This window comes from Gorilla gorilla, chromosome 18 (assembly GCF_029281585.2).
Source record: "Gorilla gorilla gorilla isolate KB3781 chromosome 18, NHGRI_mGorGor1-v2.1_pri, whole genome shotgun sequence".
Lineage (NCBI taxonomy): Eukaryota > Metazoa > Chordata > Mammalia > Primates > Hominidae > Gorilla > Gorilla gorilla.
In genome coordinates, this window is record NC_073242.2 from 76,610,729 (window position 1) to 76,626,631 (window position 15,903).

General features: G+C 42.1%; 1 protein-coding gene and 1 pseudogene across 8 annotated transcripts in view; one reads left to right on the top strand and one right to left on the bottom strand.

Moving 5' to 3' along the window:
* The window catches only part of PHKB (phosphorylase kinase regulatory subunit beta), a 245,101-nt gene that overhangs the window by 97,374 nt on the left and 131,824 nt on the right, over window positions 1–15,903 (top strand). The window lies entirely within an intron of this gene.
* LOC109023549 (eukaryotic translation initiation factor 4B-like) lies at window positions 6,545–14,998 on the bottom strand (annotated as a pseudogene).

The following is a 15,903-nucleotide window of genomic DNA, read 5'->3' on the forward strand; positions in this document are numbered from 1 at the left end:
ATAACTAGTGGATGATAAATTAACATATTTGTGAATTTTACTCTAGTTCAGATACAGTATTTGTTTCTGTCTTTTGTTTGTTTTTGTTTTCTTGAGACAGAGTCTCACTCTGTTGCTCTGGCTGGAGTGCAGTGGTGTGATCTTGGCTCACTGCAACCTCTGCTCCTGGGTTCAAGCAAGTCTCCTGCTTCAGCCTCTCTAGTAGCTGGGATTACAGGCATGTGCTACCAAGCCTGGAGAATTTTTGTATTTGTAGTAGAGACAGCGTTTTGCCATTTTGGCCAGGCTGGTCTTGAGCCCCTGACCTCAAGTGATCTTGCCCACCTTGGCCTCCCAAAGTGCTGGGATTACAGGCATGAGCCACCGTGCCCAGCCTTGTTTCTTTTAAAATGCCACATTTAGATGACAATTTCCAAATTCATCCCGTAGCTGTTTTTTTGTATCATTAAAGACAGAACCTTGGACTGGCTACATTGTGTTTCTAAGTACTGAATTTCATATGTGTTCGCCTTTTGAATAAGTTATTTTCTCTTTACATTTCAAAATACTGTAAATATTTAATAAAATATGTACCTCATACTGTAGGAGGAAGTTTTATGGTATTACTGGGTTAACTGAATGTAGGTTTTTGTGCACTGGGGTCTAAGGGAGCTCCTGGGTCATCGGGAACACATTCTTAAGGAAGAAAGCAAGTTAACAATGAATGTTTTTACACAAGCAGTCCAAATATACAACCCCAAGGGGCTTTTCTAACCCTTAGGGTCTAAGGCTCTAAAATTCTTGTTCCAATACTACCATAATTTGGTTACTATTTTACAGTATGCAAAATTGTAATTGGCCTAATTGTTCTGGGTACATGGTAGAGTTTGCAAACTGACTTAAGCTTTTTTCCAGTTACCTATTGTTGCAAATAAACCCAAACTTAGAGGCATAAAAGCAACCACAATCTTTTATTATTATTGTCTTACATTATTATTTATTATTAAGATGGTAGACTGGGTTAAGCTAGGCAGTTTTTGCTCAGGGTCTCTAATGTGTTTGTCAGCATTGTGACTGGGGCTGGGCTTATCTTGAAGGCTTTGTCACTCAGGTATCTGAGTGTTGACTAAGACCTTGGCAGGACCTGTCCACTGGAAGGCCTATGTGAAGTTTTTCCATATAGGCTTCCTAACAGCATGGTGGCTGGGTTCCAAGGCCCAGAATCCCAGGCAGAGAGTTAGGTGGGAGCTGTTTTCCTGTCTATGACCTAGACTCAGAAGTCATGCAGTGTAAATTCCACCACATCCTATTTGTTAGAGTCACTAAGGCCAGGCCATAGTCTAGCAGGGGATATTAGACTCCATCTCTTGATGGGGAGGAGTGTCAAAGAATTTCAGATGTGCTTTAAACCACCACGGGTCCTTCACTTGGATTTTACTCCTTTAGATTCCAGCCCTTGTTATTTCTCTCCAAAAAAAAACTTTGGACCTGCAAAGAGCCTGCTGCCATTAGTGTGCTAACAGTACCATATGAATTGTCATGAAATTTGTTTAACCTGTGGAAGCAAGTACTTCCTTCACTGGCAGGGAACCTTCACTAGCAGTGATATGCTAGGCTGCAGATTAGATTCATTAGGATAGTATCTTAAATCCAGATTATTGGCTCAATTATTCTTGAAAAATCAGGGTAAACTGGTCAGCATAGATTCTAGTAGGGTACAAAGTTTTCACCAAAGAGCACAAGTAAGAATGGATTTTAAAGCCGCTCTGGGCTTGTTCCCTCATCTTAAAAGTAGAGGGGATTAACAAAAGAAGTGTAAGACTTGTATAGGTTCTTGTACTTGTATATTGAAAACTGCAAAGAAATGTTGAGAGATATTAAAGGAGACCTAAATAAATGGAAAGACATCCTGTGTTTATGTAATCTATGTAAAAAATCCAACTATCTTTGTTGCAGAAATTGACGAGCTGATTCTAAAATGCACACGGAAAAGTTAGGGAACCAGGCTAGCCAAAACAACCTCGAAAAAGAACAAAACTGGACTCACACTTTTCAATTTCAAAACTTGCTACAAAGCTACAATAATTAAAATAGTGTGGTTCTGGCATAAGGACAAGGAGATCGGTGAAACAGAATTAAGAGTACAGAAATAAACCCACACATCTGTAATCAATCGATTTTCATGAATGTGCAAAGACAATTCAGGGGGAAAGGATAGTTGTCAACAAATAGTGCTGGGATAGCTGGATGTCCACATGCAGAGGAATGAATCTGGACCCCTATTTCACACCATATACAAAAATTAATATGAAAGAGATCAAAGACCTATACCTATATGTAAGAGTTAAAAGTATAGAATTCTTTTTTACTCCAAAAATTTATATATTTATTTTATATCAATTGAAAAGTAATAATACGATATGATAGGGATGGAAAGATAGAAGATATATTTTGTGGGAAGATTTTTGCAAATATGTATATATGGTATAAGGAAAAGGAAAATGGGATGAGCTGGGATGTTGGAAGGTGCTCATTCGGTGTTCAACTAAAAATAAGTGATTTAAAAACATGATCCATGGTGGTTGTCTTAGTTTAAGGTGCCACATGTTCATTCTTTTGCCAATAAATTTACTTATTTTTGGAAATAACCTGAGAATTTAATCCAAATTCAGCAAAATTCTGCAAACATTTTGGGAAAATTGTTCTCAGTGGAATACTTTAGGAAATGAAAGGAAAGGAAGAGTCAGATGCGACTATGGAGATTTGAATCTTCAGTAACTTAAAAAACAGTGGGCAGGTAGCTGGGTGGACCCATTCCAGATGGGCCTGGGCATCATTCTACAGTTGTGATTTTCTTGTAAACCACCATGACTCTCACTGGCTTGGATTAAAGAGGTTGCTCTGTTTTCACTAAAGCCTTCTGGCTATTATCACAACTCTGAGTTCTTCCCAAAGAGGGAAGTGATGTCTTTTCCAAATATCATGAGGCAGTTTTCAATGAGAAATTGTACAAGAGAAACCTTTTTTGTGAATTCTCTTTTTTAAAATCAGAGTCATCACACTGGACTTTTTGTGAATGCATTTTCTAGTTTTGAGCTGCAGGAAGTGGACAGCTGAAGAATGCTTGGGGCTATACATGTTGATAAATTATAAGCTTTTATCTGATTGGATGAGCAATATTCAGTGTGTACACTCCAAAAAGGTATCTCAAGAGAACAACATTGGCAGCTGGTCTAAAAGCCTCTGGATAGCAATTATTTTCTCCTCTTCATTCCCTTGATGAATACACCAAGCCATTCATCATAGAGACTGGATGAAAATAAACTTCCTTGGATATTCTTTCATTTAAGAATGATGTTTCCAGAAGAATGGTCTCAAATTGTCCAAGTTCACTTTATCTCCAGAATTTAGTTTCTCCTTTAGGGCTCGATATTATTTTATATTTGCCAATTTTCTGAAGATACCTTCTGTTGAGTGGACCTTTTTGGTTGCTTTTTAAAAAGGCATATCCAGAGAGGGGTGGGTATGTTGTCATTCTCACAAACATCTGTGAGAGAAGCTCCAAAGAGCTGGCCTAGCTTTAAGGCTGGTAGAGTCATGCATAGGTTGTCCTGGCAAGTGTTAGACCCCTGCCAAAAGAAGGGCTCCTGAAAGATGGAAGGAGAGATGGAGTTCCCTGTCCCTGTGGCAGGAGCATAATGGCTTGAGGATGGCTCATTTTAATTCTGTAAGAATGCTTGTGCCCAATGAGTGGACATGGGGCCTTTTTCATGCCAGAAGTGACCCACAGCTGGTAATCTTCAGAGCCCAAAATGTGGCCACGAAGTTCGCCATGGGCCAGCCCAAGAGAAGGGACCTCCCAGTAGAGATGTGGCCATTCCCCACTTTGTCCACATAGCTAGCTGTCCACAGGTTGTTCAGCACTATTTTATTTTTTATCTTAAAGGATTTCCTGCACTTGGTAGACAAAAGCAACAAATTGCTGAACAAAAAGAGATGCAGCTTCTGCCTCCTCCAGCCTCTGTTGAGTTGAGAATCAGCAGGGTAAGATCAGCACCCTCCAGTGATGTGGTTTTGTCATTGTGGGTGTCCATCTTGGAAAAAGGACTTTGCCTTAGTTAAAAATACATTATTGCTTAAACATGCTAACAGTCTTCTGAACCTTCAGTGAGTTGTAAACTTCTTGCTGATGGAAGGTCTTGCCTCAGTCTTGATGGCTGCTGACTGATCAGGCTGGTGGTTGCTGAAGATTGGAATGGCTGTGACACTTTCTCAAAATAAGACAACAATGAAGTTTGCCACATTGAAGGACTCTTCCTTTCACAATAGATTTCTCTGTAACACATGATGCTGTTTTATAGCATTATACCCACATTAGAACTTTTCTCAAAATCAGAGTCAGTCCTCCCCAACCCTGCCACTGCTTTATCAGCTAAGTATGTGAAGCATTCTAAATCCTTTGTTGTCAACTCAATAATATTCACAGCTGTTTACCAGGAGTAAATTTCATCTCAAGAACCACTTTCTTTGCTCATCCATAAGAATCAATTCCTCATCCATTCAAGTTTTATCTTGAGTTTACAGGAATTTAGTCTCATTTTATGGTCCACTTCTAATTCTAGTTCTTTTGCTATTTCCACCACATCTGCTCACTCTTCTTCCATTGAAGTCTTGAACTCCTCACACTTATCCATGACATTTGGAATCAGCTTCTTCCAAACTCCTGTTAATATTGACGTTTTGACTTCCTCTCATGAATCTTGAATGTTCTTAGTGGCATCTAGAATGGCAAGTCCTTCCCTGATTTTCAGTTTACTTTGCTCAAATCCATCAGAGGAATCACTATCTATGGCAGCTGTTGCCTTGCAAGACATTTCTTAAATAATAAAACTTGAAAGTAAAATTAATCCTTGATCCATGGAACTGCAGAATGAATGTTGTGTTAGTAGAAATGAAAACATTAATCTCCTTGTGCATCTCCATTAGAGCTCTTGGATAACCAGGTATATTGTCAATAAGTAGTAATATTTTCAAGGGAATCATTTTTTTCTGAGCATCAGGTCTTACCAGTGGGCTTAAAATATTCAGGAAACCATGCTGCAAAAAGATGTGCCGTCATTCAGACTTTGTTCTTCCATTTCTAGAGCATAGAGTAGGTTTAACATTCTTTCTTAATATTGGAACCCTACTTTCTTTTTTTCTTTTTCTTTTTAAAATTGTATTTCTATTTAGGGATACAAATGGTTTTTGGTTACATGGATGGATTTTATACTGAGGAAGTCTGGGCGTTAAGGGTACCCATCACCCAAATAATGTACATTGTACTCAGTATGTAATTATTTATCCCTCAGCCCCCTCTCACCCTCCAGTCTTCTGAGCCTGCAGTGTCCCCTATACCATTCTGTATGCCTTTGTGTACCCTTCATTTAGCTCCCACTTGCAAGGGAGAAGATGTGGCATTTGGTTTTTCATTCCTGAGATACTTCACCTAGGATAAGGCCCCCAATTGCATCCACATTGCTGCAAAAGACATTATTTCATTCTTTTTTTTTTTTTTTTTTGGCTGAGTAGCAATCCATGGTGTGTGTGTGTGTGTGTGTGTGTGTGTGTGTGTATGTCACATTTTTTTTTAATCCACTTATGGGTTGATAGGCACTTAAGTTGATTCTATGTCTTTATAATTTTGAATTATACTGCGATAAATATACACATGCAGGTATCTTTTTTATATAATGACTTTTTTTCCTTTGGTAGATACCCAGTAGTGGGATTGCTGGATTGAATGGTAGATCTACTTTTAGTTCTTGGAGAAATTTCCATACTGTCTTTCATAAATATCGTACTAACTTTCATTCCCATCAATAGTGTATAAGTGTTCCCTTTTCACTGCATCCACACCAACATCTGTTGTTTTTTGACTTTTTAATAATGGTAATTCTGGCTGGAGTAAGGAGGTATCTCACTGTGGTTTTAATATGCATTTCCCTGATGATTACTGACATTAGTGGCATTTTTTTCATGTTGGTTGGCCATTTGTGTATCTTTTGAGAAATGTCTGCTCTTGTCATTTGCCCACTTTTTAATGGGATTTTTTCCTTTCTTGCTGATTTGCTTGAGTTCCTTATGGACTCTGTAGATACCCTGTAGTGGGATTGCTGGATCCATTGGTTTAGTTACATGTCATTTACAAGTTTTTGTTACATTTGCTTTTGGGGTCTTAGTCATAAGTTCTTTGCCTAGGCCAATGTCCAGAAGAGTTTTTCCAGGTTTTCTTCTAGAATTTTTATGATTTCAGGATTTAGACTTATGTCTTTAATCCATCTTGAGTTAATTTTTGAATATAGTGAAAGATAGGAATCCATTTTCATTCTTTGCATGTTGTTGTTCAATTTTCCCAGCACCATTTATTGAACGGAGTATTCTTTCCCCAGTGTGTGTTTTTATGTGCTTTGCTAAAGATGAGTTGGTTTTAGGTATTTGGCTTATTTCTGGGCTGTTTATTCTGTTCCATTGGTCTGTGTGTCTTTTTTTTTTTTTCCCAGGAGATGGTGAGATTTATTTTGTCTTGTCTGGATAGAGGTTTGATTTGCTCTCGAATGTTCCAGGGTGCAGAGAAAGTAGGAGAAAGCACAGGATGTTGAGGTCTATTTGGTGTAATCTTCTCCCTCGTTTTCATTTTCACCATCAACGGAGACAGCAGCATACTTGCTTGCAGAACTGAACTTGGAAGCTAGATTTTCCTTGGGTTTATATGGCTTAGGTGCAGATCTGGACTCTTGATCCTTTTGGCCATCTTTCCTATCTGACTCCGTCCAGTGGTCTTTGTTCCCTCTGTCTCCTGGACCATGGCTAGAGTTCCCAGTTTGGCCTTTGGGGACATTCATCCCATCTACTTTATTTTCATCTTTCCTTGCTGTTCCTTCCTCAGATGGTTGAGCTGGAGCTACTTTTCCCCCACCACTTGTAGGGATTGCTGCTCTGTATCTGAGCTCTGTGATAGAGCAGGAGGGTTAGAACTTCACTTCACCCAAGCATTCTCCTTTGGTGGAGGGGCTGGCATTACCTTTAGGGGCTGATCAGGTTTGGGAGTTTTAGAAGTTGGAGAGTGACAGTCTTCCTCCTTATTGAGTGTTTCATTTTCTAAAGACTTCTCACTCTCCCTCGTGCATTTCTGCCGGATGTGGCAGAGGCCCCGGTCTGTGATGACTCACTTCCTGTCCTCAACCGTTCCTGTTCCTGAGTTTCTTCACTTTGCCAGCTTGGGTGTCTCTCCCGAGGCCATCGTTCTAGTTTTGGCTCATCCAGCTGATGCTGCAACTTCTCTTGTTCCTTCTGTAGCTGTTCTACTTCTCTTTCTCTAGCAGCTGTGTCAATGGGCTTTGTCCCTCCAAAGATAGAAGCAGCTTGACTGGACTGGGAGGTACTAGCAGAGGAATCATCTTCCTTAGGAGTACTCTGAGGCTTTAGATTCAGTTTGGGTCTTTGTGGGGGACCTCTATCATCACGCCTATAATCATCCCAAGAGTAATCATCTCTGGAGCTCTATGACCGATCATCCCGTCTGTTGGATCAGTCTTCATCACAGTCCCCACCTCCTCTGTAGTCATCATCCCTGTGGTACCCACTGCCAAATGCTTTTCTGCCATTGCCTATCTGGGAATCATAGCCTCTATCATAGTCTCTGCTGCCTTGGTCATCATAGCAATCCCAGTCGCCATATCAATCCATATCCGTGCGTGGGCCATCCCAATACTCATCACAATACCAATCTGAATCATAATGATCTCGATACTTGTCTCCAAAGCTATCATCACCTCTTCTAGGTGAGTAGTCATCAAAGCTGTCTGTGGCAGGACGAGCCCTTCAGTCTGTATCTGTTTTGTCATAATCGCAATTTCTATCACAGCCAGAAGAACGATCATTCCTGTCTTTATCCTGTGCTTGATCAGCAACGTCCACTCAAATTCTCCTGTTACCTAGAGACTCTTCATTGAGACTCAGGGCACTGAGCAGGGAATCCAGGTCCTCAAATTCAGCATAACCAAAACCTTTCAACTTCTCTGGATTGCTGGGTTCACGTGGTAAAAGCACTGCACTGATACTTAGTCCTCTAAAGAATTCCTTAATGCACTCTTCTGTCACATCATAGGGTAGGTTCCCTAGAAAAGCAATGTAGGGTGACAATTTGGGAAGATGGCTCCAGTCGATATTGGGTTCCCAAGCAGCCCCTGGAGCAGTGGGAAGGATGGAACGGTCAATTGGAGGTGCCCTATACACATCTTCATCATTACTGTTCCAAGTTGTTGAAATATCTCCTTCCAGGTCATCTGTTTCATGAGCCCAGCTGACTGGTTTGGAAACATAGATGCTTCCTCCACCAGTCCCCCCATCCTCAGCCAGAGAGTCTGTTAGGGAGAGAGTCTTCCCCTTCTTATTCTTCTTTTTTGCTTAGTTCTTGAAGGTCAATAATGGGTCACACTGGAAACTGGTATTGTTGAGGCTGCCATGTTGGGAGAGGCTTTGTGTGTCTATTTTTGTACTGTTTTAGTTACTATAGCCTTGTAGTATAATTTTAACTCAGGTAATGTGATGTCTCCAGATTTCTTCTTTTTGCTTTGGATTACTTTGACTATTCAGGATAGTTTTTGGTTGCATATGAACCTTAGGATTGTTTTTTTCTAAATCTGTGAAAAAATGACCTTAGTATTTTGATAGGAGTTGCATTGAATCTATAGATTGCTTTGGGCAGTATTGTCAGTTTCACAATATTGATTCTTCCAATCCCTGAGCATGGCATGTTTTTCCATTTGTGTCATCTTTGATTTTTTTCGTCACTGTTTTGTAGTTCTTTTTTTTTTCTTCGCAACTATTGTAAATGGGATTGAGTTATTGATTTGATTCTCAGCTTGTTCGTTATTGATACATAGCAGTGCTATGGATTTGTGTACTTTGATTTTGTAACCTGAGACATTACTGAATTTATAAAATCTGGGAGTCTTTTAGAGGAGTCTTTAGAGTTTTCTAGGTGTAAAATCAGAGGTATAAAAAGAGATAGTTTGACTTCCTCTTTTTCAATTTACATGCCCTTTATTTCTTTCTTTTGCCTGATTGCTCTGGCTAGGACTTCCAGTGCTATGTTGAATAGAAGTGATGAAAGCAGGCATTCTTGTCTTGTTCTAGTTCTTAGGGGGAAATGCTTTCACCTTCTCCCTGTTCAATATGATGTTGGCTGTGGATTTGTCTTATTTTGGCTTTTGTAATTTTAAGGTATATTTCTTCCATGCCTAGTTTGTTCAAGGTTTTTATCATGAAGCGATGCTGGATTTTATCGAATGCTTTTTCCGCATCTTTTAAAATAATCGTGTGGTTTCTGTTTTTTATTCTGTTTATGTGATGAATCAATTTATTGACTTGCATTTGTTGAACCATCCTTGTATCCCTGGGATGAAGCCCAGTTGATCAGGTTGAATTATCTTTTCAATGCGCTGTTGGATTCAGTTTGCTAGTATTTTATTGAGGCTTTTTGCATCTGTATTTATTAGGAATGTTGGTCTGTATTTCTTTTTTGTTGTTGTTAGGTCCTTTCCTTGCTTTGGTATCAGGGTGATACCGACTTTGTAGAATGAGTGAGGGAATCCTGCTCTGTCTTTTGGAATAGTTTTACTAGGATTGGTACCAGTTCTTTGAAATGTCTGGTAGAATTCAGCTGTGAATATGTCTGATCCTAGTCTTTATCTTGTTGGGAGATGTTTTGTTACTGATTCAATCTCACTGCTTGTTACTGATCAGCTCAAGATTTCTTTATCTTTTTGATTCAAGCTTAGGAGGTTGTGTGTTTCTAGGAATCTATCCATTTCCTGTAGATTTTCTAGCTTGTGCACATAGAAGTGTTCATAGTAGTCTTGCATGATCTTTTGTATTTCTGCAGTATCAGTTATAATGTATGCGTTTTCATTTCTGATTCAGCTTGTTTGAATCTTCTCTCTTCTTTTCTTGATTAGCTAGTGGTCTGTCATTTTTGTTTATGTTTTCAAAGAACCAACCTGTTGTTTCATTGATCTTTTGTATTGTCTTTTGGTTTCAATTTCATTTAGTTCTACTCTGATCTCTCTTGTTTTTCTTCTGCTAGCTTTGGGTTTGGTTTGTTGTTTCTCTGGTTTCTTGAGGTGTGACATTATGTTGCCAGTCTTTGATCTTTCTGTCTTTTTGATGTAGGCATTTAGCATTATAAACTTTTCTCATAGCGCTGCTTTTGCTGTATCCCAGGAATTTGGGTAACTTGTGTCACTGTTACTATTCATTTCAAAATTTTTTAAAATTTCATCTTGATTATATTGTTGACTCAAAAATCATTCAGGAGCATATGGTTTAATTTTCATGTATTTGTATAGTTTTGAGAGTTCCCCTTAGAATTAATTTCTAGTTTTATTCTGCTGTAGTCTAAGAAGATACTTGGTATGATTTTGATTTTTTAAATGTATTGCGATTTGTGTTGTGTCCTGTTATATGGTCTATCTTGGAAAATGTTCCATGTGCTGATGAGAATGTATACCCTGCAGTTTTCAGGTAGAATGTTCTGTGAATGTCTGTTAGGTCCATTTGTTTTAGAGTCCAGTTTATGTCCAGTGTTTCTTTGTTGACATTCTACCTCAGTGATCTATGTAGTGCTGTCAATGAAGTGTTGAAGTCTCCTACTATTATTGTCTTGCTGTCTACCTCTCTTCTTAGGTCTAGCAGAATTTGTTTGATGACTATGGGTGCTCCAGTGTTAGCTGCATATGTATTTAGAATTATTATATCTTCTTGTTGATTTGTTCTGTTATAATATAATGACTTTCTTTGTCTTTTTATTTAAAGTCTGTTTTTTCTCATATAAAATAGCTACTCCTGCTCTCTTTTGGTGTCCATTCATGTGTAATATATTTTTTTCCGTATCTTTCCTTGACTCTACAAGAATCTTTATATGGGTTAGGTGGGTCTCTTGAAGGCAGCAGATGTTTGGTCTGTGTTTTTTAAAATCCATTCTGCCAATCTGTATCTTTTAAGTGGGGCATTACACCATTTACATTCGAAAATAGTATTGATATGGAGCTACTCTTGCAGTCATCATATTGATTGTTACCTAGTTGCTTTGTTTTCTTTACTGTGTTATTGTTATAAGCCCTTTCATTTATGTATGTGTCTATATATGTATTTATTTGTTGGGATGGAATCACTCTGTCACCCAGGCTGGAGTGCAGTGGCATGATCTTGGCTCATTACAACCTCTGCCTCCCAGGCTTAAGCGATCCTCCTACCTCAGCCTCCCCAGTAGCTGGGACTTACAGGTGCACGCCACCACGCCTGGCTAATTTTTGTATTTTTAGTAAAGACGATGTTTCACCCATGTTGACCAGGCTGGTCTTGAACTTCTGACCTCAAGTGATCCACCTGCCTCGGCCTCCCAAAGTGCTGATATTACAGGCATGAGCCACCATGCCTGGCCTAGCCCTTTCATTTAGATGTTTAGAACTCCATTGAGCATTTCTTATAGAGCTGGCCTACTGGTGACGGATTCCCTCAGTATTTGCTTTTCTTTGAAAGTCTTTATTTTGCCTTCATTTCTTAAACTTAATTTTGCTCTGTGCAGAATTCTTGTCTGACAGCTCTTCTGTTTGAGGAGACTAAAGATAGGACCTGAATCCCTTCTGCCTTATAAGATTTCAGCTGAGAAGTTAGTCAGATAGTTTTTCCTTTATCATTTATTTGATGCTTTTATCTCACTGCCCTTAGAATTCTTGCCTTTGCATTGGCTTTAGATAGCCTGATGACCATATGCCTTGGTGATCTCCTTTTTTCAATGAATCTCCCAGGAGTTTTTTGAGCTTCTGGTATTTGGATGTCTAAATCTCTAGCAAGATTAGGAAAGTTTTTGTCAATTATTCCTTGAAGTAGGTTTTCTAAACTTTTTGCTTTTTCTTCTCCCTGAGGAACAACTTTGATTCTTAGATTTGGATGTTTTACATGGTCCCGTATTTCTTGGAGATTTTGTTTGTTTCTTTGTATTCTTTTTCCTTAATTTTTGTCTGACTGGTTTAATTTGAAAGCCTTGCCTTCAGACTCTGAAATTCTTTCTTCTACTTGATCTAGTCTGTTAAAAATTTCCACTGCATTTTGTAACTCCCTAAATGAGTCCTTCATTTCCAGAAGTTCTGTTTTTTTTTTTTAATATCGACCTCTCTAGAAAATTTCATTCATATCCTGTATTTTTTTTTATTTCTTTATATTGGTTTTCAACTTTCTCTTGGATCTCATTGAGTAACTTTATAATGAATATTTTGACTTCTTTATCTGGTATTTCAAAGATTTAATTTTGTTTTGGATCCATTGCTGGAGAGTTAGTATGTATTGGGGAGGGGGTGGTATTGTAAATAAAACTGTTTTTTCATATGGCCAGAATTATTTTTCTGGTTTCTTCCCATCTGGAGTAACTATTTCTTCTTATTATTATTGAATTTACTTTTGATTTGACTGGGTTCTTTTTTTTCCCCCCGTTAAGGATGTGACTTTAATGTGTATCATTTGTAATCACCTAGCTTCAGCTCTGGGTGCTTTCAGTGGCAAAGTCTCTGTTGAGTTTCTTGGTTATAGAGAATCTGTGTGTGATGGCTTTCTCAGGTGCTGGTTTTAGTAGCAGTGTACTTAGTGTGTGGGAAGGTTCACTGTCTCCTGTGGGGCCAGAGTGGCAGAGGTCTCAGGAAGCTTATCTTGTTCCCCAGTAGTGTGCACTACTCTCCTCCCCAAGTCTTTTTTTCACTAGGGTAGAATAGTTCAGCCTTTAGGCCAGTAGGAGGCGCCCATGGGTGAAAACCAGCTGCAGCTGAAGCAGGTGGTGGGTATATGCAGTACCCCAGTGGTGGACAAAAGTCTCAACCTTGACAGAGGCAGCTGGGGGCGGGGGGCTCCCAGTGAAATGCACTGAGGTCTTCACTATGGGAGGGGAAGGAGCCACCTCAGCTTCACTACCAGGCCAGCAGGAAAGCAACCTCCCTGTCATCCCCCCTCATCCCTATATTCTGGATATTTAGATCAGACAAGCACCTCTGTCCATCTGCAGGAACACTGACATTCCATATCCAGAGACAGTGGGACTCTATCTCTCATGAAAGCCTGAGCCCAGAGGGCACTCCTCCCAAGGCGATGCAGTCACCCCAAAGTGCTTGAGAAAGGTCCTCCATAGGTCTACTCTCACTGAGCTCCTGTGGGAGAAGCCCCAGCTGTATCTGCGTTGTTGAACAAGAGGGAGAGAAGCCCCTTCACAAGTACCGGGGCTCCTCCACTGCTAGAGTAGAACCTTAGTCTTTCCCCACGGAGCCCAGTACTGCACCTGTTCCTCTACTGAAAGAAACTTCCCATAGGCAGGAAGTTGTGGTACTCAAGGTTCATACTTTGGTTTCTTTTGTCCCAAGGGGTGTTCCCTTTGTGTGGTGCACTCCCCGTTCCCATGGGAATGGTGATCTGTGCGGGCCAGACTACTGTGAATCCGGCTGCTTATCTGGGTTTAGCCGCCTCAGGGATTGCCACAATCCAGGCCTGTGCTGGAGAATCTTGGCAAGGGATATAGTCATGGGGAAGACACAAGGGCTGAAGTTCCTCAAGCAAAACAAATGATCACAACGGGTGCACACCCAGTATGTTGCCTGCTACTACAGCTCAGGACCAGAGGGAAAGGGAGGGGACTTTGTGTGAGCAAGGACCCAAGAAGTCCCCAGATTGCAGCCCACTCCAGCATTTGGACTCATGAGGGCAGCGAAGCTCTCCTTGAGTTTGGATACCAGCAGTCAAAGGCTAGAGAATCCCCTTTCCACAGAATACTTGAGTCTCTCAGGGTTTGATACTCTTCCAGCTTCTTGTTACTTTCTCTTGTGTGCGTGTTGTGGATTCTTCCAGTGAATTCTCCGATGGACTCCAGCCCTCTGCCTGTAACACTCTATTTGGGATGTGACTATTTATGATTTTGTTTCTTTCTTCTGAGGTGAATTGGTTACTAGCATCTATAGTCAACCATCTGGAGAAGCTCTGGAGAAGCTCTTTAGTGCTTCAGGCTGTGGACAGGTCTGCGGGATGTGTAATGGTTTGGTCCCCACTCTTAGCTCCAGAGATGGGTGATGTTGGGTGGAGCTGGGCAAGGCTGACCTGTCCTCTCATCTCATAAGGGCAGGTTCAAGCACCAACTCTGATGGTGGCAGTAGGGGAGTGGCATAGACTCTGTAAGATTTCCTTGGTTATAAGTAGCCTTAGTGCAGTGGCTTTCTCAATTGTCAGATGTAGTAGTAATGTACCGGGTACATGAACAGGCCCAAGGCCTCCTGAGCAGCCTGAGTGGTGTGAGTAATAGTGTTAGCTGAGGTCATGCAAAAGTTTTCTCCTTCCTGAGCACCGTGTTATGATGTTAGCAGACATTGTAGAGGGCTGTGTCAGTTGACCTCCAACTACAATTTAGGGACTTGTTGAGGCCATTATCTTGCTCATACAAGGTCCTTTCCCTTTCTGCCTGGTCCTAAGCTGTAGGAGTGGGCACCATACTGGATGCATACCCATTGCAGAAGTTTGTTCTGCTCAAGTACCTTCAACCCTTGTGTCTTCTCATCACTAGATCCCTTGTAAACAGCCCCCAATACCAGACTGGCTTGAGACAGCTGCACAGGATAGACAAATTCAGAGGAGCAGTAGGATTCACAGTGAAGTGGCACTAGCAGGAGAGAGCCAGCTGCAGTGGTGGCCTTGGGGATTTATACTTGGCTTATGTTACCCTGGGGAAACACTCATATCCCAGGCAATGGGCAGGGTCATGGAACTCCCTAAAGTCCCTGTCTGTGGTGTTAGGCTAGGGGCATAGCCTGTGGGGCCTGGATCAGGCAAGTCCTCACTCTGGCTCACCAGGTGTGGACTCAGGCTGTGACCCCAGTGGCGATCCGAGGGCAGTTCCCTGGCCACTGGGGTAATGCTCCACAGAGGAGCGGAACTGCCTCTGTTGCATAAAAGAATCGAACTTCACCTCTCCCTCTCCCTCTCCCTCTCCACTTTCCACGGTCTCCCTCTCATGCCGAGCCTCCCTCTCCCTCTGCCCTTCCCACGGTCTCCCTCTCATGCCGAGCCAAAGCTGGACTGTGCTGCTGCCATCTCTGCTCACTGCAACCTCCCTGCCTGATTCTCCTGCCTCAGCCTGCCGAGTGCCTGGGATTGCAGGCGCGTGCCGCCACGCCTGACTGGTTTTCGAATTTTTTTGGTGGAGACGGTGTTTCGCTGTGTTGGCCTGGCTGGTCTCCAGCTCCTAACCGCGAGTGATCCGCCAGCCTCGGCCTCCCGAGGTGCCGGGATTGCAGATGGAGTCTCGTTAACTCAGTGCTCAATGGCACCCAGGCTGGAGTGCAGCGGTGTGATCTCGGCTCGCTACAACCTCCACCTCCCAGCCGCCTGCCTTGGCCCCCCAAAGTGCCGAGATTGCAGCCCCTGCCTGGCCGCCACCCCGTCTGGGAAGTGAGGAGCACCTCTTCCCGGCTACCATCCCATCTAGGAAGTGAGGAGCGTCTCTGCCTGGCCACCCATCGTCTGGGATGTGAGGAGCCCCTCTGCCTGGCTGCCCAGTCTGGAAAGTGAGGAGCGTCTCTGCCCGGCCGCCATCCCACCTGGGAAGTGAGGAGCACCTCTTCCCGGCCGCCATCCCATCTAGGAAGTGAGGAGCGTCTCTGCCCGGCCGCCCATCGTCTGAGATGTGGGGAGCGCCTCTGCCCCGCCACCCCATCTGGGATGTCAGGAGCCCCTCCGCCCGGCTGCCACCCCGTCTGGGAAGTGAGGAGCATCTCCGCCCGGCAGCCGCCCCGTCCGGGAGGGAGGTGGGGGGTCAGCCCCCCGCCCGGGCAGCCGCCCCGTCCGGGAGGGAGG